The following is a 27,363-nucleotide window of genomic DNA, read 5'->3' as shown; positions in this document are numbered from 1 at the left end:
AGAGGAGCAGTATAACGAGTAAGCAATTTATGCTTAGTAAGTTTTGAGCAAGGAATTCCAGCATAAACAAAGAATAACACACATTTAGCTAAACGGAATATTTCATAATACGCAATTTACCGATATCAAACTTGCTTCACAACATTAACAACCCTTATGTACATACACAATAGACTAACTTAGCCGAAGGCCGGTAGCTCGTTTATCAACTGAGCGAACATTTATTTGTAAGGGCTCGATTAAATTCAACACATACGTAACATATCCCCATATTGGGATGTTTTTCGAGTATTCGCTGGAATTTTACAGCAAGCTCATTCATTACCAAATCACGTACCTTCGGGATTTAACCGGATATAGCTCCTCGTTCAAATGCCTTCGGGACATAGCCCGGTTTTAGTAACTCACACAATGCCTTCGGGACATAACCCGGATTTAATAACTCGCACGAATGCCTTCGGGACTTAACCCGGATTTAATATCTCGCACAAAGGCCTTCGGGGCTTAACCCGGAATTTGTATCTCGCACAAATGCCTTCGGATCTTAGTCCGGATATATTCACTAAGCACAAAGCCTTCGGGACTTAGCCCGGACAGCATTCAATTAATCATGCACATCTAACAATAATTCATGGCACATTCATATTTCATTTTCATTTGCGAAACTCAAACACAAGGCACATATCGTCCTTGCACATTCGGCTCAATAGCCACACATAGAGCATGATTTAATCACATCGTAATTTAAGCTCTCTTACTCAAGAACTTACCTCGGGTGTTGTCGAACGATTCCGCTAACTATTCGACCACTTTTTCCTCCCCTTTATCGGATTTATTTCCCCTTTGCTCTTGAGCTTAATTAAACAAATAAATTGATTTCATCATTTAGGCATCAAAAAGATGAACACAAGGCACTTAGCCCATATTTATACATTAGACATTAAAGTCTCATACATGCAAAAATCATGCATCAACACAACATATTAGCTAATTTCTTTCCCCTTGGCCGAATATGCATGTCTATTTTTGGGGTCGATTTCAACACTTAATACACACATATACACACTAGTAAAGCATCCTCCCCCTTTTCATCAATTTAACACATGCATTGCTCATTAACATGCAAAGTTACATTCGGCCTTAGCACACATCTTGCTAGCCGATTCTTCTCCATTTAGCAACCAATGCACATATGTGCTCACACAAAAATGCTAAAAAGGAGGTTCAAGAATCATCAAGCCATCATCACATGCATCATTAACAAGCTTCATATTTGCATGCAATGGCATTAACACGACCTCCACCTAGGCCGAATCTTAACTCATCCTCATGCCTCATCACCACAACATCAAACATCAACCAAGAATGATGCATCCATGGTCAAGTGCCATTTCCATCACATAGCAAGATTTAGACCATGGGCTAGGTAGAACTCAAGCTAACAACTAAAACATGCATGCATCTCATGGAACATCATCAAACATACCTTAGCCTAGCTACATGCATGGCCGAATCTCTTCACCTTTCTTCTTCTTTCCTCCTTAAAATTTTTGGCCAAGGATGAACCAAAGGATGAGAAAATTTTTTCTTTGTTTTTCTTTCTAATTTAGGCTAAATGAAGGTGAGAAAAGGATGAACAAAGATCTTCTCCTCTCTTTTCTTTAGCTCACGGCAATGGGGGGGGAAAAGAATCAACTACACACTTTTTTTTTGTGTATTCATCATACTCCTTTTCATTATTTAATTTCCATGGCTATTATTTTATTTTTTTCCACCCATGATGCACCAACAAAACATGTCTATGACATGTCTTGGCCATCAAACTTGGTCTACCATGCTTGTCATGGCCGGCCACTACTAGTAGGGGGGAATTTGACATGCAAGTCCCCCCTTTGTCCACATGCACTAATAGGTCCTCACACATTGACCTATCACATTTTAGAATTTTCTCACATAAGTCCTATTGACTAAATTCACATGAAATCAACCAAATTGAAGCTTGAAATTTTCACACATTCATAATTACATATTCTAGACAATAAGTATCACATTCAAACATTTCGGTGACTCGGTTTAGCGGTCCCGAAACTACTTCCCGACTAGGGTCAACTTTGGGCTGTCACAACTCTCCCCCACTTAAGAAATTTTCGTCCCCGAAAATCTTACCGGTAAATAGGTTTGGGTATCGTTCTTTCATCGAGCTCCCGGTCTCCCAAGTAGCTTCCTCGATCCCGTGTTTGAGCCATAACACCTTTACTAGCGGAACTCTTTTGTTTCGCAACTCCTTCACTTCACGAGCTAGGATACGCATCGGTTCTTCTTCATAGCTCATGTCGACTTGAATTTCAACCTCTGATTGGCTAATTATATGCGATGGATCAGATCGGTAGCGTCGAAGCATCGAAACATGAAAGACGTCATGAATCTTTTCAAGCTCCGGGGGCAAAATCAATCTATACGCAACCGGACCATCTCGTTCGGAGATTTCGTACGGCCCAATGAATCTTGGGCTCAACTTGCCCTTACGGCCGAACCTGAGTATCTTTTTCCAAGGTGAAACCTTAAGGAACACTTTGTCTCCCACCTGATACTCGATGTCTTTTCGTTTCAAATCTGCATACGACTTCTGACGATCCGTGGCTACCTTCAGACTTTCACGGATTACCTTTACTTTCTGTTCAGCATCTTTAATCAAATCAACTCCGAAAATTTTACCTTCACCGAGCTCGGTCCAAAACAATGGTGTACGGCATTTACGACCGTACAAAGCCTCGTAAGGTGCCATCTTAATACTTGATTGAAAACTATTGTTGTAAGCGAATTCAATCAAAGGTAAATACCGTTCCCATGAACTACTGAACTCGAGGATGCAACATCTCAACATATCCTCAAGTATCTGAATTATCCGCTCGGATTGACCATCGGTTTGGGGGTGAAAAGCAGTGCTAAAATGCAGCTTGATACCCAGAGCTTCTTGCAATTTCTTCCAAAATCGTGAGGTGAATCTCGGATCTCTATCCGACACGATAGAAACAGGTACCCCGTGTAATCTCACAATTTGATAAACGTACAATTCAGCTAGTTTATCCAATGAAAAATCCGTACGTACGGGGATGAAATGAGCCGACTTAGTCAGTCTATCAACAACAACCCATATCGCATCCTTCTTACTTGCTGACAAGGGCAGTCCGGACACAAAGTCCATTGTGACTCGATCCCATTTCCACTCGGGTATCATGATCGGCTGGAGTAATCCTGAAGGCACTTGATGTTCCGCTTTCACTTGTTGACATATTAAACATCTCGAAACAAAGTCGGAGATGTCCCATTTCATACCATGCCACCAAAATTGACGTTTCAAATCGTTGTACATTTTCGTACTCCCCGGGTGAATTGACATTCGGCTACAATGGGCTTCGTTCAGAATCATCGAAATGAGTTTCGAATTCCTTGGAACACACAAATGATTTCTGAACCTCAAACAATCATCATCATCAATTTGAAACTCCGATTCCTCGTTCGGAAAACACTTAGCCCGTTTTGCAACCAATTCATCATCGACTTTCTGAGCTTCACGAATTTGGTGAGTCAATAATGGTTTAGCTTTTAATTCAGCTACTAACACATTGTCTGGTAGAACAGACAAATGCACGTTCATCGCTCGTAAAGCAAACAATGACTTCCGGCTTAAGGCGTCCGCAACCACGTTAGCCTTTCCCGGGTGATAATCAAAGACAAGCTCGTAATCTTTCAACAACTCAAGCCAACGTCTTTGTCGCAGATTCAAGTCTCGTTGAGTCATCAAATATTTGAGACTTTTGTGATCCGAAAATACATGGCACTTCTCACCAAACAGATAATGTCGCCATATTTTAAAGCAAACACGATGGCAGCTAGTTCGAGATCATGGGTCGGATAATTCCTCTCGTGTGGCTTCAATTGTCTCGACGCATAGGCCACGACTCGACCTTCTTGCATCAATACGCAACCCAACCCAAGTAGGGATGCGTCACTATAAATGACAAACTCTTTACCTGATTCGGGTTGCACCAAAATTGGAGTTTTAGTCAAATGAGTTTTCAGTTGGTCGAAACTTTTCTGACATTTCTCCGTCCACTCGAACTTAACATCCTTTTGAAGTAGCTTCGTCATTGGCGTGGCTATCATCGAGAAACCTTTCACAAATCGTCGGTAATAACCGGCGAGCCCCAAAAAGCTCCGACCTCAAATCTATTTTTGAGAACACTGAGGCTCCCTTCAGTTGGTCGAACAAATCATCGATGCGCGGCAACGGATATTTGTTCTTTATCGTCACTTTATTCAGCTGACGATAGTCAATGTACAACCTCATGGTTCCGTCCTTCTTTTTCACGAACAATACTGGTGCACCCCAAGGTGAGAAACTTGGTCGAGCGAAACCTCTATCCATCAGTTCTTGCAACTGAGCTTTCAACTCCTTTAACTCGGTTGGTGCCATACGATACGGAGCTATCGAAATCGGCGTAGTCCCAGGTACAAGCTCAATACCAAACTCTACCTCCCGAACAGGTGGTAAGCCCGGTAATTCTTCCGGAAAAACATCCGGGTATTCACAAACCACCGACACAGATTCGGGTTTCTTTTCTAATTCTTTGTCATCAAGTACATACGCAAGGTATGCGTCGCACCCTTTTCTTACATATTTCTGTGCCAACATTGCTGATATTACAGCTGGCATCCCCTCCAAGTCCGCAGACTCAATTCGGACTACTTCGTTATTTGCGCACCTCAAATCAATAGTCTTGCTCTTGTAATTCACAATCGCATCATGCGCGGTCAACCAATCCAAACTAAGGATAACATCAAATTCATGAAACGGCAAAAGCATCAAGTCCGCCGAAAAACAGGAACCTCGAATTTCCAGGGGACATTTCTTACACACTTTGTCGACAAGCACGTAATGACCCAAGGGATTTGACACCCAAATTACGAACTCAGTAGACTCAATAGGTAAAGTCTTACTGGATGCTAAGGTTTCACATATGTAAGAATGAGTAGAACCGGGGTCAATCAAAGCAATTACATTAGTATCAAAGAGAGTGAATGTACCGGTAATAACATCAGGCGAAGAAGCATCCTCGCGGGCACGTATAGCATAAGCTCTAGCAGGCGCACGAGCTTCGGATCTGGTTATATCATCTCTAGATCCTCTCTGACCACCACTAGCATTGCCCGTATTTCCAGATGGTCTACCTCGAGCAGTGGTAGCACCCGGTTTCCCACTCTGATTTTCATTCTGTTCAAACAACCTCGGGCAATCTTTAATGAAGTGGTCAACTGATCCGCACTTGTATTAGGAGCGGTCAGGGAATATACAACTCCCCGAATGCCATTTACCGCAATATCGACATTTCGTTCTATCTCGACGTTCATTCCCAACACTGGCGACCGAAGTGCCTCGTGTACCCACAGGGGGTCGATCACGATCTCGTCTAAAAAGGCCCGAAGTGCCTCTAAACTGGCCCGCATCATCTCGAAATCTCTTCGATGCTTGTTGAAGAGACCTTCCCGAGGATCTTTTACGAAACTCTCCAGTTCCCTCATCAACTCTTTGCTTTTCTTTTCTAAGCTCTTCGGCTTTACAAGCTCGTTCAACAAGTACCACAAACTCTCGTATTTCAAGAACGCCAACGAACATTTTTATATCTTCATTCAGCCCATCCTCGAAGCGTTTACACATAATAGCTTCGGACGAAACACATTCCCGAGCGTATTTGCTAAGTCTAACAAATTTTCGCTCGTAATCAGCAACCGACATGGAGCCTTGCTTAAGCTCAAGAAATTCCTTCCGTTTTTGATCAACAAATCTCTGACTGATATACTTTTTCCGAAACTCAGTTTGGAAAAACTCCCAAGTTACTTGCTCTCGGGGCACAACAGAAGTCAGAGTACTCCACCAATAGTAGGCAGAATAACGTAGCAAGGAGATAGCACACTTTAGGCATTCATCGGGTGTACAAGATAGCTCATCGAGTACCCGGATAGTGTTGTCCAGCCAAAATTCAGCTTGCTTGGCATCATCGCTATCCATAGCCTTAAATTCAGTAGCCCCATGTTTTCGGATTCTGTCAACTGGGGGCTTATTTGACCTTATTTGGTCCGTTACCGGTGGTATTGTAGGTGCGGGGGTAATATTTGTCGGGAATGGAGGTTGTGGAACAGCCATATTAGTTCGAATGTATTGGTTGAACCAATCATTCATCACGCTATAGAATGCTTGTCTAGCTTCATCATTCGGATTACTAGCATTAGGTTGAGAGTCTGCCGGCACTGTCCCTTGTGCGGGAGCAGGCGCTACACTCTCAAGATCATCAGCTACCTCTCGGTCACGATCGGGATCCATTACTATAAACACATTTACAATTGTCAGAAGTCACCACACTATCAAGTAATCACATAAAATGGCATGTATAGCTAGACCCAACACATTACGGTAGTCCTAGAATCGACTAAACCGTAGCTCTGATACCAATTTAATGTAACAGCCCGAACCCGAGACCGACACCGGAGTCAGACACGAGATGTTAACAAACTTTGAAAAATTTTTCCAGACACTGCCCAGTCTGAGTACTAGTCGCTTCAAAAATCATATCTTGAGTTTCACAACTCGAAAATCAGTTTTGTGATTTTTCCCTGAAACTAGACTCATGTCCCCACCTATGTATTTTTTTCTAGAATTTTTGGTTGGGCCAATTAGCACAGTTTATTAGTCAAAGTCTCCCATGTTACAGGGGTCGACTACACTGACCTTTTCCCATTACGACTTGGATATCTCTCTGCACAGAGCTTCAATACTGATGCCGTTTGTTTCTATGGAAACTAGACTCAGAGAGGAATCCATACATATATGGTATGACTCCTAATTATCTCTGGTCAATTTATAGTGAATTTCCAAAGTCGGAACAGGGAATCCAGAAACTGTTCTGGCCCTGTCCCAGAAGAACCTGAATATCTCTTACTGTACTGTTCATATGATTGTTTCGTTACTTTCATATCAAAGTAGATTCATCAAGGTTCGATTACATAATTTATTCACTATTTAATTCCACTCGTACGAATTCTTGTGATTTTTCCAATCCACACCACTGCTGCTGTCAGCCTCTGTTTTCAAAGTAAACCTTACCTATTTTTGGGGTTTCATGGACCAACTAGGGCCTTGTCATACATATGCCCACATATGATCATACTTAGCCATTCCAATGGCTGATCATTTGCTCAACACTTCCATTCCAACTATAGTTACATCATGAAACCATCTATACATTCATAAACACGAATGGTCTAATGCCATACTCCACTTCTACAAGCCATTTTCGCATGGCTGTACACTTATACATTTCATAAAGTACTCGAAAAACAACAATGGGTAGTCCTATACATGCCATATCAAAATTCAACCAAAATAGTACCCAAAAGAGCATTTGATAGTGTGGGCGACTTCGACTTCAAGATCCCGAGTCCGATAGCTGGAGAACCAAAAATCTATAAAACAGAGGAGCAGTATAACGAGTAAGCAATTTATGCTTAGTAAGTTTTGAGCAAGGAATTCCAGCATAAACAAAGAATAACACACATTTAGCTAAACGGAATATTTCATAATACGCAATTTACCGATATCAAACTTGCTTCACAACATTAACAACCCTTATGTACATACACAATAGACTAACTTAGCCGAAGGCCGGTAGCTCGTTTATCAACTGAGCGAACATTTATTTGTAAGGGCTCGATTAAATTCAACACATACGTAACATATCCCCATATTGGGATGTTTTTCGAGTATTCGCTGGAATTTTACAGCAAGCTCATTCATTACCAAATCACGTACCTTCGGGATTTAACCGGATATAGCTCCTCGTTCAAATGCCTTCGGGACATAGCCCGGTTTTAGTAACTCACACAATGCCTTCGGGACATAACCCGGATTTAATAACTCGCACGAATGCCTTCGGGACTTAACCCGGATTTAATATCTCGCACAAAGGCCTTCGGGGCTTAACCCGGAATTTGTATCTCGCACAAATGCCTTCGGATCTTAGTCCGGATATATTCACTAAGCACAAAGCCTTCGGGACTTAGCCCGGACAGCATTCAATTAATCATGCACATCTAACAATAATTCATGGCACATTCATATTTCATTTTCATTTGCGAAACTCAAACACAAGGCACATATCGTCCTTGCACATTCGGCTCAATAGCCACACATAGAGCATGATTTAATCACATCGTAATTTAAGCTCTCTTACTCAAGAACTTACCTCGGGTGTTGTCGAACGATTCCGCTAACTATTCGACCACTTTTTCCTCCCCTTTATCGGATTTATTTCCCCTTTGCTCTTGAGCTTAATTAAACAAATAAATTGATTTCATCATTTAGGCATCAAAAAGATGAACACAAGGCACTTAGCCCATATTTATACATTAGACATTAAAGTCTCATACATGCAAAAATCATGCATCAACACAACATATTAGCTAATTTCTTTCCCCTTGGCCGAATATGCATGTCTATTTTTGGGGTCGATTTCAACACTTAATACACACATATACACACTAGTAAAGCATCCTCCCCCTTTTCATCAATTTAACACATGCATTGCTCATTAACATGCAAAGTTACATTCGGCCTTAGCACACATCTTGCTAGCCGATTCTTCTCCATTTAGCAACCAATGCACATATGTGCTCACACAAAAATGCTAAAAAGGAGGTTCAAGAATCATCAAGCCATCATCACATGCATCATTAACAAGCTTCATATTTTGCATGCAATGGCATTAACACGACCTCCACCTAGGCCGAATCTTAACTCATCCTCATGCCTCATCACCACAACATCAAACATCAACCAAGAATGATGCATCCATGGTCAAGTGCCATTTCCATCACATAGCAAGATTTAGACCATGGGCTAGGTAGAACTCAAGCTAACAACTAAAACATGCATGCATCTCATGGAACATCATCAAACATACCTTAGCCTAGCTACATGCATGGCCGAATCTCTTCACCTTTCTTCTTCTTTCCTCCTTAAAATTTTTGGCCAAGGATGAACCAAAGGATGAGAAAATTTTTTCTTTGTTTTTCTTTCTAATTTAGGCTAAATGAAGGTGAGAAAAGGATGAACAAAGATCTTCTGCTCTCTTTTCTTTAGCTCACGGCAATGGGGGGGGAAAAGAATCAACTACACACTTTTTTTTTTGTGTATTCATCATACTCCTTTTCATTATTTAATTTCCATGGCTATTATTTTATTTTTTTCCACCCATGATGCACCAACAAAACATGTCTATGACATGTCTTGGCCATCAAACTTGGTCTACCATGCTTGTCATGGCCGACCACTACTAGTAGGGGGAATTTGACATGCAAGTCCCCCCTTTGTCCACATGCACTAATAGGTCCTCACACATTGACCTATCACATTTTAGAATTTTCTCACATAAGTCCTATTGACTAAATTCACATGAAATCAACCAAATTGAAGCTTGAAATTTTCACACATTCATAATTACATATTCTAGACAATAAGTATCACATTCAAACATTTCGGTGACTCGGTTTAGCGGTCCCGAAACTACCCGACTAGGGTCAACTTTGGGCTGTCACATGCACTCTAGCCTTTTTCCACTCAAGCTTACTCTCGTAACCTCGTATTTTATTTCTCTTGACTTGTCTTGGTACTTTGGGGTCGGCTTCAAAGTGGTTACAAGGGATAACAAATGAATGGGTACAGGTAGGCTAAAAGAAAAGTTTCTTTGGTGTAGTGTGGCGTTTTTGGGAAAGAAGGGGGTACAAGTTAATGAAACGAACACTTGACGCTCAGTACAAGGGTAGAAACAATAGAGAATTTGAGCTCTTCACTTTTTTTTTTAAATTTCGTATATATATATTTTTTTCAACTTCAATATAACACTTTTACAAGGATAAATGAAAATACAATTTTTTTTTATATTCGAATTTGTTTTTTTACAAAACGAACCTAATATGTAATATCCCGGATTAGGGCCTAATCAGAATAGTGGTTTCGTGACCATAAATCCAAGATAGAAATAATTATTTTATGATTATTTTGAGGTCTATGATATGAGTGCATGATTGTGTGAAAATTTCGTGAAGAAATTCTATGCATAAAGTGCTTAATTTGAAGTTAGGGACTAAATTGAATAAGTTGCAAAACTTGCATTCTAGAAGTTTCTAGTATGAAATTGCTTTGAAATATTAATTAGGAGGTCTTAAATAGAAATTTGACCAATTTCAAAGTTTATGGACAAATATTGGACATGAATGGAATTTTTGGAAAGTTTAGTAGTAAGGGCATTTTGGTCATTTAGGGGTAAAATGAATTAAAATACAAAATTAAAAGCCAATTTTGCTCATCTTCTTCACCATGGACGTGTATACTGAGGGAGACTCCATGGCTAGGGTTTCCAAGCTTCCAAGCTCGATTGTAAGTCCGTTCTAGCCTCGTTTTTAATGATTTTTACGTTTTTGGAGTCCCGGTAACTTGATTTAGCTTATGCTAGCAATAATTCAACCTAGGGTTCATATTTGGAAAAATACCCATAGGTGAAATTTTTGTATTTTGGTGTTTTATGATAGAATATGAGGTTTTAAATTATGTTAGACAACTTGTTCTACTCGGTTTTAAGTGAAAACGAGCAAAAGGGCTTAATCGGTAAAAATACCTAATAGTCATAAGTACATGTTAGAGTGAGAATTTGATGGTGCCATAGAAGGGAAAAATGATCAGCATGTCATAAAACATAAGAAAATAGGATGAAGTTTAATTTTCGAACCTTGGGGCAGAAGTGCAAATATGCAAAAGTTTAGGGGTCAAAATGAAAATTTTTAAAAATATGATTTTTGAACCCGTATGAATTGTGTGACTAATTATTAGGCTAAATGTGATATTATAGATGAAGGAAATCAAGATTCGGCTTAAATCGGGAAAATACAAGGTTATGGACTAAAATGGTAAATTGCTGTTTCTGGATCGAGGTAAGTTCGTATGATAATAATAATGCAATGTTATGTTTGAATTATCTTTCTTACTATTATTGCATATATTTTATGATTTAATATATTAGAAAATTTGATGGAATGGTGTTTATGATGTGGAAATATGACATGAAAGAATGTTACATGAAATGCAAGAAAATGAAGATACATGACAAGTGATATATGAAATATGTGATATATGTTATGTAAATTCTTAAAAGCTGATTTGATATTTGAGTTGTGCCTTATTATACTATGAATGGACAATTGGTACTATGGATAGTGAAATCGACACTTCGAGTAAATTCGTACATAAATAATCTATCGATTCTTTTTATGTTATTATATTTTGATATCATATGAAATGTGCCTGCCTATCAAATGGTTATTTGATGTAAATTATGAATTTAAATTGATTACGGACAATTTAGTAAAATGTTGAAAAGTGAGGAATTTCCCGATTGAACCTTTGGAATAAAAATGATACGAATGATCTATTGTGAGGTCGCATGTGTAGTACTAAGTGCAGGCTACTATGCGTACCAGATAGCTTCGGCTACAAGTGTGGAAATGGAAAAATGTGCAGGCAATTGTGTATCTGTTATTATTCCGATGAGTTCAACGGGAAATCGATTAAATGAAAATACATGTGAAAGTAATTATGTGATGAACAAGTGCAAGTATATGTTTATTTGAATTTATGAGTAATATGCTCAATATTTGAGCGAACCTCGGTAAAATGGAATGGATTAAGTGAAATTGTGTAAAAGTGAACTTTAGTAGTAAAACAGTATTAGACAGCAGCAGTGCATGACTTTGAAAATTTACCAAAAATTGTGTAAGTTGAATTAAATTTAAAAAAAAATTATGGAAATAAAGCTTAATGAGTCTATTTTCACATGAAAGAAACAGGGGAAGCAAAAGAATTCTATATTGTGTGATATTTGAATTCTTGTGAAATAGGGTCTGAATGAATCCGAGATCCCCTGTTCTGACTTTAGAAATTCACCATAAATTGTACAAAAATTATTGACACATGTATGGATTCCTTATTGAATCTAATTTTAAGGGAAACAAACAGCATGGTCGTTGGAATTCTGTACAGGGAGAAATTCGGTTCGTAGTGCACAGGGGTCAGAGTAGTCAGACCCTGAAATAGGGGAGACTTTAACTAATAAACTGTACTAAATGGCCTGACAAAAAATTCTAGAAAAAATTTATTAAGTATACATATGAGTCTAGTTTCATAAAAAATTTACGGAATTGGATTTCGAGTTTTGTAACTTGAGATATGATATTTTTTAACACCGGGACTCCAGAAAATAGCCTATCCTAAATATGTGTAATTGTACAATTATAGTGTTTTATCTTGAAAATCATGGTAGTAATTGCTTATTATTTTCATATGAACTTACTAAGCGTAAAGCTTACCCATCCTCTCTATTTCTTTAGTATTGGCAGGTCGGCTCAGGGTTGGAGATCGTCGGAGGCAAAATCACACTGTCAAACTATCATTTTTGGGAAAATAATTCAAATATTAGAAATATCAAGTGAGTGGCATGTACAGAAAGTTGGTTTGTGATATGTATTTTTATTATGATTTTGACCATACGTATCAGTCTGCATTGAGTTATCGTATAAAATCATGAGATGTGGTCCTTATCCATTATGGTTTATAAGTTTAATTAATCGTGCCATGTCCTATGTTTTGATGTGATGATATAGTTAGCTTTGTTTGTTATGCATGTGTTAGAAAAGTTTTGAATTAAATGAAATTTTATGGCCCAGTTTTCGTCTATGTGTATTGTTAAGTCTGGTAATGCCTCGTACTCTGTTCCGGCCTTGGATACGGGTAAGGGGTGTTACATAATAAGAACTTGATACGAACGTCGGCGCTTCTCGATTTACAAGCTCTGATACCAAATGATATGATCCGGCCTGGGTAGTTGAGTCGAATTCACTTAGTTGCCCGATCGTCATTCGAGAGAGTCATTTGTGCCTCAGATTTTAGTGATAGTAGTATAAGAATTAAAATAGGATAAGCGGAAGGTTTCAAAGTAGGTAAGTTTAGTGATAGGTTCGGTTATATGTAGCAAAGATGGGTGATGGATAAATGGTTCGGTTTGGGATAACAAGAACAAAAGATGGAAAAATGGAAAATGGAACAACGAACTCAACGTCAGGAATGATTCAACACTAAGTAGTGTCACCCCGATTCCTATATTGTTAAGGTGAAAAGATGGATAATTGGATAGGTGAACGCCACACCAAGATTGGTGATAAGTTCAAAACAAGACGATTGACGCCACTAGCACAAGCTAGGTAAGTCTTTCGAAACTTGTACGAGATATGAGAGGAAGCAACCTCACAAGAACAAATGTTCATTAACAAATTTGGCAAAAGTCCTTTTACAATGAAATCAACGAACTATTTAAAGGAAAACATGTAGTAACCGAATGGACAAACTAGCTAGCTTAAAGGCTGAGCAAAATTCGGTCATGAACTAGCTAGAATATTCTAGAATGAACACATTAATTTGATGAGTCTTGATTCGGGTGATTGGAACCTCATTGGACAGCTTCATGAATAAGCTTAAGTCACTTGATGAATGTACACCTTTGGAAACTCAACGGGTTGTCTAGGTTCGGCCAAGGTGTGCATGATACTTCCAAGAGGTGTCTCTTGGCCGAATAGGTGCTTAGGAAACACCAAGAGTCCTCCCACATGCATCAGCTGTACATGGAACTTGGTAGGAGGCTTGAACCTAGCCGTACATGCACTTGCATTAAATGTCCCTCATACATGCATGTGTGCCATCCATGGGAGATGCATCTTCAACATTCATTAACCCTCCATGTTCATGAATGTATAGCTTTCAAAAATTGAACCGATCCATGCATGCATCCTCCCATTCATTGTACTTTCCCGTTCATGCATCTTGTCATGAATGAACCTTCCACATTCGTCTAACCTACATGAATCAATTAACATAATTAAATAACACACAACAATTCATATAATTATAATTAAAATATTAACTAAACAACTTAATAGCAATAACTAAATTTGGACAAATTAAATAAGATCAACTAATAAATTCGACTAGCTCAAATAGTCAAAACACTTAGTGAGCTAAGTTGAGCTAGGGGTTTCGGCATGAGCTGTAGCAAACTTAATTAAAAACTAAAATAAGACTTAGTTTATTGAAATAAAGAAGGAATGAGCTAAAACGAGCTAAATTCGAGCTCAAATGAGCTGAATCGAGCTCAAGCGAGCTGATGGGAACTGAATGGCGCATGAGGAGCTAGAGAGGAGATGAAATCGAATTGCAAAAGGGTGCATGGAGTCTTCAAGGAGTCGTCCTTAGCTCTTCCAGCATCAAGGACCTTGTTGTCGTCCCAAATGCGCAACACCAAGGCTGTTATAACATCTTAAATTTGCTTGGTTCGAGCTCGAGTCATGGGACCTTTTGGAAGCTCGATTTGATCTTATTTTGCATTCAAGGATGCCACGGGCGTGCTTACATCATTAACATAAATTAAGGATTTCTACGGAATAAGTCAAGTGAATAAATTGTCTAATCAAAGGTAATAAGTGAAGTCTAGGTGGATTCTTTCTTGGGTATTGTCTTCTCAATTGGTTTTCCTAAAGTTTTTTCCAACTTTCGCCTCTGTTGTGATCTTACATAAATTAGAAAATTATTTTAGTTTAAAAACACCCTTAAATTCTTAGGCTAAATAATAAAAAGAGAGTAACTACTAGTACTTTTAGTCCTCATGGATACGATATTCTGATCTCACCATAACTATACTATTGTTCGATAGGTGCGCTTGCCTTAAGTCGAATTATTAGTTAGTTTTACGACCGTCAGGTTACTTCTTAACCGATTTCCCCTTCCTTTCTTTCTCTCTCTATTGGTTGTTTTTTACTATTCTACCCCTTTCTTTTACCCTCACTTTGTTGTCTTCTTTCCACTGCTTTTTAACAATTTTGGGTGGTAGTTACAAGTGTCTGGGGCGGTGTTTCAGTAAGACTAACCCTTTGTTTGGTTCAAACTATGCTTTCGATTAGGTGTTAACCGAAGGTTGGTTGATTTAGAGGTTGTAACCGAGGGCTTGTGTGATCATCCTCTCTCGACTAATAAGGTGAAAAAGTTTCGGTTGTCCCATCAAGGTAAGGGGGTTAACGATTGGATGATTTCAGAGTAGTATAATAGTATTATTTTGGTGTTGACTTATTAAGTATTTACCTATGCTTAGTTGGTGCACAAGAGCTTGTCAAAAGAGAGGGAAAAGATCCTCTATTGGTGTTAGGGTGGACGGATCCCCTCTCGTGGCTTGTTCGAAGGTACGTTATTTGTGGATTCAACGATTGTGTTAGTTCTGTGCATCCGATTGGCATTCGATTAAGTGAGTAATTGAGTATTATTGTTAAATTTAGGGTTCAAAGGTGCGACCAGTTTCTTCTCTTGACAAATAGAAGCAAGGTGTGTAAAACACTACCCTTACTCGTAAATCGAAAAAAGCTGAAATAAGTGACCGATGATGCTACACGAGTGTGCGCTCACTCGTATGGTACACCGAATGCCTAGACGTGGGCATAAGATCATTAAGGCTGGCCATGAGCAATTTCATGGCCTGAGGCTGATTTGGGTCATGTTGGGCTGAAATGGGCCGTGTGGACGCCATTGGCATGTGGGCCCCACACGAGTCAACCACATGGACGTGTGGAGATTATTGGGCTAGGATGTGTAGTTCACATGGCCAAAGCCATTTTTTTAGGCTTCGTGGGCCACACAGGCGTGTGGGCCCACGTGGGCCAGCAATATGGGCCTTGGGCCCATTTTTACTATTTAACTGTTAAGGTTGCATGGGTTGCCCGAGACGGCTGTGGACCTTCTGTTGGGTCGGTAAGCGTACCTGCACCCTTAATTGATAAAATCACTATTTTTCCCTTATGAGGTAAAATGATTATTTTGCCCTTATGTGCTAAAATGACTGTTTTGTCCCTATGTGATGTATGTTTATATTTTAGAATGCTATTGTAACTATATTGAATACATGTATAATATTAGGACATGTTGCATGATGCATTGCATGGGGATGGGTTTGTATATGATTGGAGGAAGTATACTATACTGGCAGCTCTACTGCAAATGCTATTTAGTGCCGCACCCGGTGCTAATTCTGGAGTGTATGGATGGGTGGGTTGATTATATCCCCACATGGAGTGTAGGGTTGGATAGAGATGGAGTGTAGAGGCTAGATGGGTAGGACTTGCATACTATTTACTGTTATTGCACTGTTTACTGTTACTGTAATGGACCAAGGCCCGAACACATGACTGTTTCTGTATTGAGATGGGCTAAAGCCAAAACTAATATTGTCACTATTTCTAAAAAGGGCTTAGGCCCAGATTGTGCTTGTTTTCTGATTGTTTGCTTATATGGGATTACACACTGAGTTTTCGTAAACTCGTCCATCTATTTATTTGTACAGGTAATCCTTAGGCTTAGGCGGATCAGTTCTGAGAGGGGGGACTCAAAGGCGGCCACACAACTGCATTTACTATCTTATTTGCTTTACTTTTACAAGAAATAGTATTTTGGGTATTTTTACTGTAATAAGGCATCTATGGATTTTAACTTAAATTTGGGTTTTTATTTGCTTTGGCTTAAAACTGCTAGAGATAGGAAAACTCAAGTTTTCAAAAGAAACAATGTTTTTACAAAGTAAACACAAGTACGCAACTGTTTTAAAAAGCTTCCATTCTAAAATGATATTTTTGGAAATGAATAATGATTTTAAAGTAAATACTTTTTGGATAGTGACGCAAGTTTTGAAATGAATGACATAACTCAGAAATACACAAAGAGGTTAAATATATAGTAAGAGTTTTCATTGATATAACACTTTACGAAAAACACCCAATGTGACATCGCCAGATTCGGCCATAACGTCCAGGTTGGGTTTGGGGTGTTACATAATACTTACTACAATTTATTTTTCCCCTGTTTATAGTGCTCGGAAGCTTGCGAGGGTTGAGATCACTAGAGCATCGTCACATTATTAACTAGTCATTTTGGGTATTCTTAGTAAAATCATTTTGGTATAATGGCATGTATAGGACAACTTGACCATTAGTAGCTTCATAATGATGTTTAGTAACCTAGCCATTGGAATGGCTAGTAATGGTTCATTTTAGTATTACTAAGTAGTTTATCATGATATATATACATGTGTTTTGTTAAGTATATATGAAAAAGGATGTTGTTGCCTAGTTAATTCGAGGTAAGATTGTAAACACACATGCATGTAATGGTATGCTATGTTGAATGATGGATATTGCCTAAATTGAATGCTTGAAATGGTTGGTATTGGTTGTGTGTTTCACGTATAGGTCTTGTGTAACACCCCTAACCCGCATTCGTCACTAGAATAAGGTTACGAGGTATTACTGGTCATAACATAGCTCAAAACAAACCTTCATTACATTCAAAACATTTGTAAACTTTAAATAAATTCGAACATGTACTAACATAAAGTGACTTTACCAAATCAATAAAACTCTATTCGATTACCTAATTCATAATTATACAAATGCAGATGTTATGCATATTAAACTAAGTTAAATTATCCATACAGCATACTTGACATATATATATTCAATAATAAACATCATTTCAAAACCAAATATATCTACTCTCACTTCATCCCAAGTTTATGCGCATATGACCATATCTATTTGAACCATTTACGAATACCAGTATTAAACACATCATGCCTATTTCGCTTCCTATAAATTATGTCCAAACATAAAACTTTCAACCATCCAAAGAGCCATATAAAACCGAACCTACATGATCAAACATTCAAGCATAATATATAAGCATATTTACCATCATAAGCCAAATCTAATTAATCAAACCACAATTGATCATATCAAAGGCAATACATTTACTTATTATTTCTTTTTACTTAATATTAGCCGAATATAAACATGCATTATAACCTAATTTAACTTACAAAATAACCAAAGCAATTATTCACACACTTACACACACATGACATTAACATTTAACTAAATAATCATATTCATGTCTATACCAAATTTGCTGATATACAAGCCTAAAAGTAAACATCTATAACACCCCTAACTCGTATCTGTCGCCAGATTAGGGTTACGAGGCATTACTGATCAAACGCAACTCAAAATAGGCAATTAAACAATTTATACTTCGTAAATCAATCACATGAATACTCTCATCTTAATTAAAATTTCAAATTATTAATCTAAAATACATATCATATACCGAACAAATATCAACCAACTTACTTATTATCTGAGTATCAAAAAAATTTTATAACTAATGCTCATGTACACTTTAACAACAAATTGTGCATGCTCCATAATTACCAACAATCAACTCATATAGTTATTTAATAACTAAGGTATTCGAAATTTTAACTATGAATCACACAAGTTGTAACGTCCCAAAAGTTAAGTATTTATTTTTGTATGTTCTGTTGCACAAACGCATGTTTGTTACAGTGGTTAAGTGTCTTGAGGAGTGTTGGAGGGGTCCTGAGTTCAAGCCTTGGCTTGTACAAAATTTTGTCCTTCCTTGAATAAAACCCTATCTCTTGACAGTTGGGGTCTTAAGTAAGTGTGGGTAGGTTGTGTCATAAAAAGCCTACTGATCTGGTGGTAAGTGGTGTGTGTTACTAATGCTAAGGGACTGGGGTTCGAGTCCTGTCACGCGCTATTGTTCTTTGGCTTCTTTCCTCTCTTTTGGTTTTGGGGTCTTGTTTGTGACAGCCCTAAATTGACCCTAGTTGGAGAGTGGTTTCGGGACCACGAAACCGAGTCCTATAAATAATTAAAGATTATATTCTGTGTTTATGATGTGCGTAAATGCTTGTGTGATAGTTCCATACTTTAATTTGGTCAGTGTATGTGAAATTTATTAGTAGGGACTTATGTGAGACAATTTAGAAATATGCTAGGCAAGTGTTCAAGTGGCCTATTAATATATGTGGGAAAGTGATTGTCCTTGCATGTCAAATTAGCCAAATTAAAGCATAGTGGCCGGCCATGCTATGGGTGGAAACATGTCACAAACATGTTAGGTTAGTGATGTATGTTAGGAAAAATAAAATAATGAGCATGGTAATGAAATAATGAAAGGGAGGAGTGATGAAAAAAAAATGGTCTCATCCATGCCCCCCTTTGCCGTGAATGGAAGAAAGAAAACAAAGAAAAAAAATGTGTGTTCATCCTTGAACATCTTTGACCGAAATTCAAAAGGAAAGAAAGGAGGAAATGTTGAAGAGGTTCGGCCATGCATGTAACTAGGCTAAGGTATGTTTGAGGTTGCTCCATGAGATTCATGTATATTTTAGTAGTTAGCTTGAGTTCTAACTAGGCCATGGTTCAAATCTTTACTATGTCATGGAGATGATATTCGGCTAAGGTGGATTTGTGTTGATATCATTTGCATGCTAAAAGTGAAGCTTTGTAATGGTGCATGTGATGGTGGATTGATGATTCTTGAATCTTCTTTTTAGCATTTTTGAGTGAGACATTAAGTTCTTTGTTTAACCATGACCAAAAATTGAAATGGTATGGTGTTGTGATGCATTCGGCCATGGTAGGAAGTAGAAGGGAAAATATGGTTGTTGTTAGATGAAGTAGAGTCTAACATATGAGCACATATGTGCATTAGTTGCTAGATGGAGAAGAATCGGCTAGCAAGTTGTGTGCTAAGGCCGAATATAATTTTTGTATATTAATGAGTAATGCATGTGTTGAATTGATGGAAAGGGAGAGGATGCTTTACTAGTGTATATATGTGTATGGGCCAAGTTTTGAACTTGAAACAAAATGGTGTTTAGTCAATACAAGTGACCATACTTGTAGAATGTATTGAGTGTTGCAATCGGCCTCAACATAGACATGTATGTTCGGCCACATGAATGAGTACATAAGTTGATGTGTATGTTCGGCCATAGGTAAGCATATTGATGGCTTTCTCTTGACTTAGAAAATTCGGCTAAGGGGAATATTAGCTAATATGTTGGATTCAATTCGTGATTTCGTACATATGTGACTCTAATGTCTAATGTGTATATGGACTAAGTACCTTGAGGTTCTCTTTTGATGTTCAAATGAATTGTGTTAAATTGCTTAATGTGATTAAAAATGCGCATGACCATTGTGTATTTGAGCTAAAGGGTGGCCATATGACCTATTAAACTCATTGTCATATTCGGCCATAAGCTAGCATAATGAGACTTTAATAAGTTAAATTTGTTTGAATTAGCTCAAGAGCTTAATGGACCACAGTGGGATAAGGGGAAGGAAAAAGTTATCGAATAGCCGCCGAAATCGTTCGACCACATTCGAGGTAAGTTTTCGAGTAATGGAACTTAGATTATGATTTGATTAGATCATGTTTTAAGCAAATCAAAATCATGCTTTTTGTATGTGGCTATTGAGCCGAAATTTCAAGTGTGATAAGTGTCTTGTGTTTGAGCTTTGGTAATGAAAATGAAATACGGATGTGTCATGATCTATTGATAAATGTACATGGTTATTCGAATGATGTCCGGGCTAAGTCCCGAAGGCTTTGTGCTAAGTGACTATATCCGGACTAAGATTCGAAGGCATTTGTGCGAGTCACTAATTCCGGGCTAAGCCCGAAGGCATTGGTGCGATCACTAAATCCGGGTTAAGTCCCGAAGGCATTTGTGTGAGTTACTATAACCGGGCTATGTCCCGAAGGCATTTGAACGAGTAGCTATATCTAGTTAAATTCCAAAGGTACGTGATTCGGGAACGAGCGATCTTGCTGTAAAAATTTCAGTTAATACGCTTGTAAAATCCCAACAATGAGGTATGTTTCGTATGTGCATTGGAATAGTTGATTCCCTTCGAATAATATTCGCTCAGTCGAAGTAATGAGCTTCCGGTATTTGGCTAAGATGATCCCTTATGTATGAATATAGGGGTTAGAATGTGAGTAGGAATGATTTGAGAAAATGTATATATGGAATTATCCGTTTAGTTATATGAATGCTATACTTCTGATGTGCTTAAATTCTTTGCTCAAAACTTACTAAGCATTTAATGCTTACTCCGTTTCTTTGATTCTCTGTTTTATAGATTTTGGTTCTTCAGCTATCGGACTCGGGATTTTGAAGTCGAAGTCGCCCACACTATCAAAGCTCCTTTTGGTATACTTTTGGTTGAACTTTGAAATGGCATGTATAGGACTACCCTTTTGTTGTTGGTCATGAACCCTTCGGTTTTGTGTAAATTTGGATAGCCATGCAAAAATGGCTTAAATATACTTTGATCATAGCATTATAATCGTTTTGTATGTTGTCCGTCGAGAGGTATGGAAATGTTGGTAACGGTTAGCCATGGGAATGGTTATTCATGATCACTTTTGGTATATGTATGACAAACTCTAGTTGATCCATGGAGGATCATGAAATAGGTAAAGTTTACCTTAAAAAAATAGATGCTGGCAGCAGCAGTGATGTGGATGTGAAAAATCACTAAAAATAATAGGAATGGAGTTAAATAGTGAATAAATTATGTAATCGAACCTTGATGAATCTATTTTCATAGGAAGGTAACGAAACATTCATATGAACAGTATATTATGAGATATTAAAGTTTTCGTGAGACAGGGCCAGAACGGTTTCTGGATCCCCTGATCTGACTTTGGAAATTCATTATAAATTAACCAGAGATAATTAGAAGTCATGCCTTATATTTATAGATTCCTTTTTGAGTCTAGTTTCATTAGAAACAAATGGCGTCAGTGTTGAAGCCCTGTACAGGGAGATATCCAAGTCGTAATGCATGAAGATCAGTGTAGTCGTACCCTGTAACAGGGGAGACTTTAACTAATCAACTGTACTAATTGGCTTGACCAAAAATTCTATAAAAAAAATTGTAGATGGATATATGAGTCTAGTTTCAGGAAAAATTTACGAAACTGGTTTTCGAGTTTTGAAACTCAAGATATGATTTTTAAGGCGACAGTGATGCAGTAACCAGCTTGTCTGGAAATTTTTTAAATGGACAAAAAAAAGTGAATTTAGTCTGTGAATCCCTCGTGTCCGACTCCGGCGACGGTCTCGGGTACGGGGTGTTACAATTTTATTAGTATCAGAGCTACGGTTTAGTCAATTCTAGGACTACCGTAATACGTTTGGGTCTAGCTATACATGCCATTATGTGATTATTTGATAGTGTGGTGATTTCTGACAATTGAAAATGTGTTTATTATAGTAATGGATCCCGATCCCGACCGAGCGATAGCTGATGATCTTGAGAGTGTAGCGCCTGCTCCCGCACAAGGGACAGCGCCGGCGGACTCTCAACCTAATGCTAGTAATCCGAACGATGAAGCTAGACAAGCTTTCTATAGCGTGATTGTAATATCCTGATTTTGGGCCTAGTCGGAATAGTGGTTTCGTGACCACAAAATCCGAGATAGAAATAATTATTTTATGATTATTTTAAGGTCTATGATATGATTGCATGATTGTGTGAAAATTTCGTGAAGAAATTTTATGCATAAAGTGCTTAATTTGGAAATTTGGGACTAAATTGAATAAATTGCAAAACTTGTGTTCTAGAAGTATTTTGCATAAAATTGAATTAGATTATTAATTAGAGGTCCTTAAAGAGTAATTTTACCAATTTCTAAGTCTATGGACAAAAATTGGACATGGATGGAATTTTGGAAAGTTTAGTAGTAAGGGCATTTTGGTCATTTAAGGGTAAAATGAATTAAAATACAAAATTAAAAGCCAATTTTGCTCATCTTCAACCCCATGTCCGAATATAGCAAGGAGAAACCATGTCTAGGGTTTTTCAAGCTTCCAAGCTCGATTGTAAGTCCGTTCTAGCCTCGTTTTTAATGATTTTTACGTTTTTAGAGTCTCGGTAGCTCGATTAAGCTTATGTTAGCAATAATTCAACCTAGGGTTTATATTTGGAAAAATACCCATAGGTGAAATTTGTGTATTTTGGTGTTTTATGATAGAATATGAGGTTTTAAATTATGTTAGACAACTTGTGCTACTCGGTTTTAAGTGAAAACGAGCAAAAGGGCTTAATCGGTAAAAATACCTAATAGTCATAAGTACATGTTAGAGTGAGAATTTGATGTTGCCATAGAAGGGAAAAATGATCAGCATGTCATAAAACATAAGAAAATAGGCTGAAGTTTAATTTACGAGCTTTGGGGCAAAAGTGTAAATATGCAAAAGTTTAGGGACAAAATTGTAATTTTTCCAAAATATGATTTTGGGTCAATTTGAATAATGTCAGTCCTAATTAGACTATATTTTAAATGATAGAGCAAGGAAAACTGAAATTTGGGCTAAAATGAGGAAAATACCAAGTTGTGGACGAAATGGTAAAATTAGTCATTTTCGCATACGAGGTAAGTTCATATGTAAATGTTGGTAACATAGTTATTGTTTTAAATGTTTTAATGTTATTTAAATGATATGATAATTATTATGAAATATCATACTTGTGACAATTGTTTGATAATATGTCAAATTATGTGATATATTTGGAAAATGTGAAATACTACTGAGTATCGGTATCAGCATTCCGTAGAAGATGGTTGAGACACATGATTGGGAAAAAGGTCCGTTGAACTTTAGGAATGGATTAGGATACAAGTGACATGTCACTAGGATTGTTGAGCATCCGAACTCGTTGAGTTGAGTCCGAGTTCACTTATGGATGCAAATGTCCGAACTCGTTGAGTTGAGTCCGAGTTCGAGAGATGTAACTAGGCATCCGAACTCGTTGAGTTGAGTCCGAGTTCACCTATGGATGCGAACGCCCGAGCTCGTTGAGTTGAGTCCGAGTTCACTTATGGGCGGGTTACATGGTAGCTTGGCTACATATGTGGCATTTATGTGCAAACTTTCCATGCATCCGAATTATATTCCGATGTGTTCAACGGGTAAAGTTCTACTGAAATGGAGGAATACTCAAGATGAAAGGGACGTATTGGTAAGTGTTGTGAAATGGGTACTTTGAATAGGTATGTACTTAACCCTCGGGTTGAAAAATCGATATAACAACAATATGGTAAGATGATAAATGAAAATGTGATATGAAGGTCTTGGTGATGATTATGCAAATGATGTTTTATGTTTTCTTATATGGTTATGTTAGTTGCTATTTGCATGTGAACTTATTAAGCATTTATGCTTACTCCCTCCTTTTCATTCCTTGTAGTTTTGACAAGCCAGCTCGGAAATCGGGAACGGTCGGAGGCTCGCTCACACTATCCGTATACCATCTTGGCATAATGGCTTGTATATTTTGAGTATGGCATGTATAGCATTATAATCATTTTGTATATATGGTCTTATGATATGGTTATTGAGTGGTATGGAAATAGAAATGCTTGGTAATGATTAGCCATTGGAATGGCTAATCATGATCATATTTGGTATTATGTATGTCAAATTGCTAGCTAATCCATGGAAACCATGAAATAGGTAAAATTTACCATAAAATAGATTCAGACAGCAGCAGTGACGTGAGTTTGAAAAATCACTAAAAATAGTAGAAATGGAATTAAATAATGAATAAGTTATGGAATCGAATATTGATGAGTCTATTTTCATATGGAATAAGCGAAACAGGTATATGAGCTATATTTTATGAGATGTTTAAATTTTTATGAAACAGGGCCAGAGCGATTTCTGGATCCCCTGTTCTGACTTTGGAAATTCACCATAAATATTAAAAAGCTAATTAGAAGTCATGCTTTATATGTACAGATTCCTTATTGAGTCTAGTTTTATTAGAGAGAAATGGCATAGTCATTGAAGCTCTGTACAGGGAGATATCTGATTCGTAATACACAGAGGTCAGAGTAGTTGAACCCTGAAATAGGGGAGACTTTAACTAATAAACTGTACTAATTGGCCCGACAAAAAATTCTAGAAAAAAATTAGTAGATAGATATATGAGTATAGTTTCAGGAAAAATTTACGGAATTGGATTTCGAGTTTCAGAACTTGAGATATGATTTTTAAAGCGACTGTGATGCAGTTAGCCAGCTTGTCTGGAAATTTTAAAATGAATTGTATGAGCTGATTAAGTAATGAATTAAGTCCGTTAACACCTCGTGTTCGACTCTGGCAACGGTCTCGGGTATGGGGCGTTACAGTGATGAATGATTGGTTCAACCAATACATTCGAACTAATACGGCTGTTCCACAACCTCCATTCCCGACAAATACCACCCCCGCACCTACAATACCTCCGGTAACTGACCAAATAAGGTCAAATAAGCCCCCAGTTGACAGAATCCGAAAACATGGGGCTACTGAATTTAAAGCTACGGACAGCGATGATGCCGAGCAAGCTGAATTTTGGTTGGCCAACACTATCCGGGTACTCGATGAGCTATCTTGCACACCCGATGAGTGCCTAAAGTGTACCATCTCCTTGCTACGTGATTCTGCCTACTATTGGTGGAATACGTTGACTTCTGTTGTGCCTAGAGAGCAAGTAACTTGGGAGTTTTTCCAAATCGAGTTTCGGAAAAAGTATATCATTCAGAGGTTTATGGATCAAAAACGGAAGGAATTTCTTGAACTTAAACAAGGTTCCATGTCGGTTACCGACTATGAACGAAAATTTGTAAGGCTTAGCCGGTACGCGCGAGAATGCATTTCCTCAGAAGCCGTAATGTGTAAACGTTTCGAGGATGGATTGAATGATGATATAAAGCTATATGTTGGCATATTGGAAATCCGAGAATTTGTGGTACTTATCGAGCGAGCTTGCAAAGCTGAGGAGCTCAGTATGGAGAAAAGAAAAGCTGATATGGGAGCAAAGGAGTTTTGTAAGAGGTCTTCGGGGAGGCCCTTTCAACAGTCATCGAAGAAGTTTAGAGATGATTTGGGCCGATCTAGGGACACATTGGGTTTTTCTAGACGAGACCGTGATCGACCCCCTGTGAGTGCACGAGTCACTTCGGTCGCCAGTGTTGGAAATGATCGTCGAGACAGAACGGAGTGTCGGTATTGCGGTAAATGGCACTCGGGGAGCTGTAGATTCCATGACCGCTCCTGTTACAAGTGCGGGTCAGCCGACCACTTTATCAAAGATTGCCCGAGGTTGTCTGAACAGAATGCAAATCAGAGTGGGAAACCGGGTGCTACCATTGCTCGGGGTAGACCATTTAGAAATACGGGCAATGCTAGTGGTGGTCAGAGAGGATCTAGAGATGCTGCGACCAGATCTGAGGCTCGTGCTCCTGTTAGGGCTTATGCTATTCGCGCACGCGAGGATGCTTCCTCGCCAGATGTTATTACCGGTACTTTTACTCTCTTTGATACTAATGTGATTGCTTTGATTGACCCTGGTTCTACCCATTCTTATATATGTGAAACCTTAGCATCCAGTAAGACTTTACCTATTGAGTCTACTGAGTTCATAATTCGGGTGTCAAATCCCTTGGGTCATTACGTGCTTGTCGACAAAGTGTGTAAGAAATGTCCCCTAGTAATTCGAGGTTCCTGTTTTTCGGCGGACTTGATGCTTTTGCCGTTTGATGAATTTGATGTTATCCTCGGTTTAGATTGGTTGACTGTGCATGATGTGGTTGTGAATTACAAAAGCAAGACTATTGATTTGAGGTGCGCAAATAATGAGATAATCCGAGTTGAGTCTACGGGCTTAAAGGGGTTGCCAGCTATAATATCATCAATGTTGGCTCAGAAATATGTAAGAAAGGGGTGCGAAGCATACCTTGCGTATGTACTTGATGACAAAGAGTTAGAAAGGAAACCCGAATCTGTGCCAGTGGTTTGTGAATACCCGGATGTTTTTCCTGAAGAATTACCGGGTTTACCACCTGTTCGAGAGGTAGAGTTTGGTATTGAGCTTGTGCCTGGGACTACGCCGATTTCGATAGCTCCGTATCGTATGGCACCAACCGAGTTAAAAGAGTTGAAAGCTCAGTTGCAAGAATTGACGGATAGAGGTTTCGCTCGACCAAGTTTCTCACCTTGGGGTGCACCAGTATTGTTTGTGAAAAAGAAGGACGGAACCATGAGGTTGTGCATCGACTATCGTCAGCTGAATAAAGTGACAATAAAGAATAAATATCCGTTATCGCGTATTGATGATTTGTTTGATCAACTAAAGGGAGCCTCAGTGTTTTCAAAGATAGATTTGAGATCGGGTTATTACTAGTTGCGAATTCGAGATTTGGATATACCCAAAACTGCTTTCAGAACGAGATACGGTCACTAC

Source organism: Gossypium hirsutum, chromosome A08 (genome assembly GCF_007990345.1).
Source record: "Gossypium hirsutum isolate 1008001.06 chromosome A08, Gossypium_hirsutum_v2.1, whole genome shotgun sequence".
Lineage (NCBI taxonomy): Eukaryota > Viridiplantae > Streptophyta > Magnoliopsida > Malvales > Malvaceae > Gossypium > Gossypium hirsutum.
The sequence above is the reverse complement of the archived record's forward strand: the minus strand, read 5'-3'. Positions refer to the sequence as shown.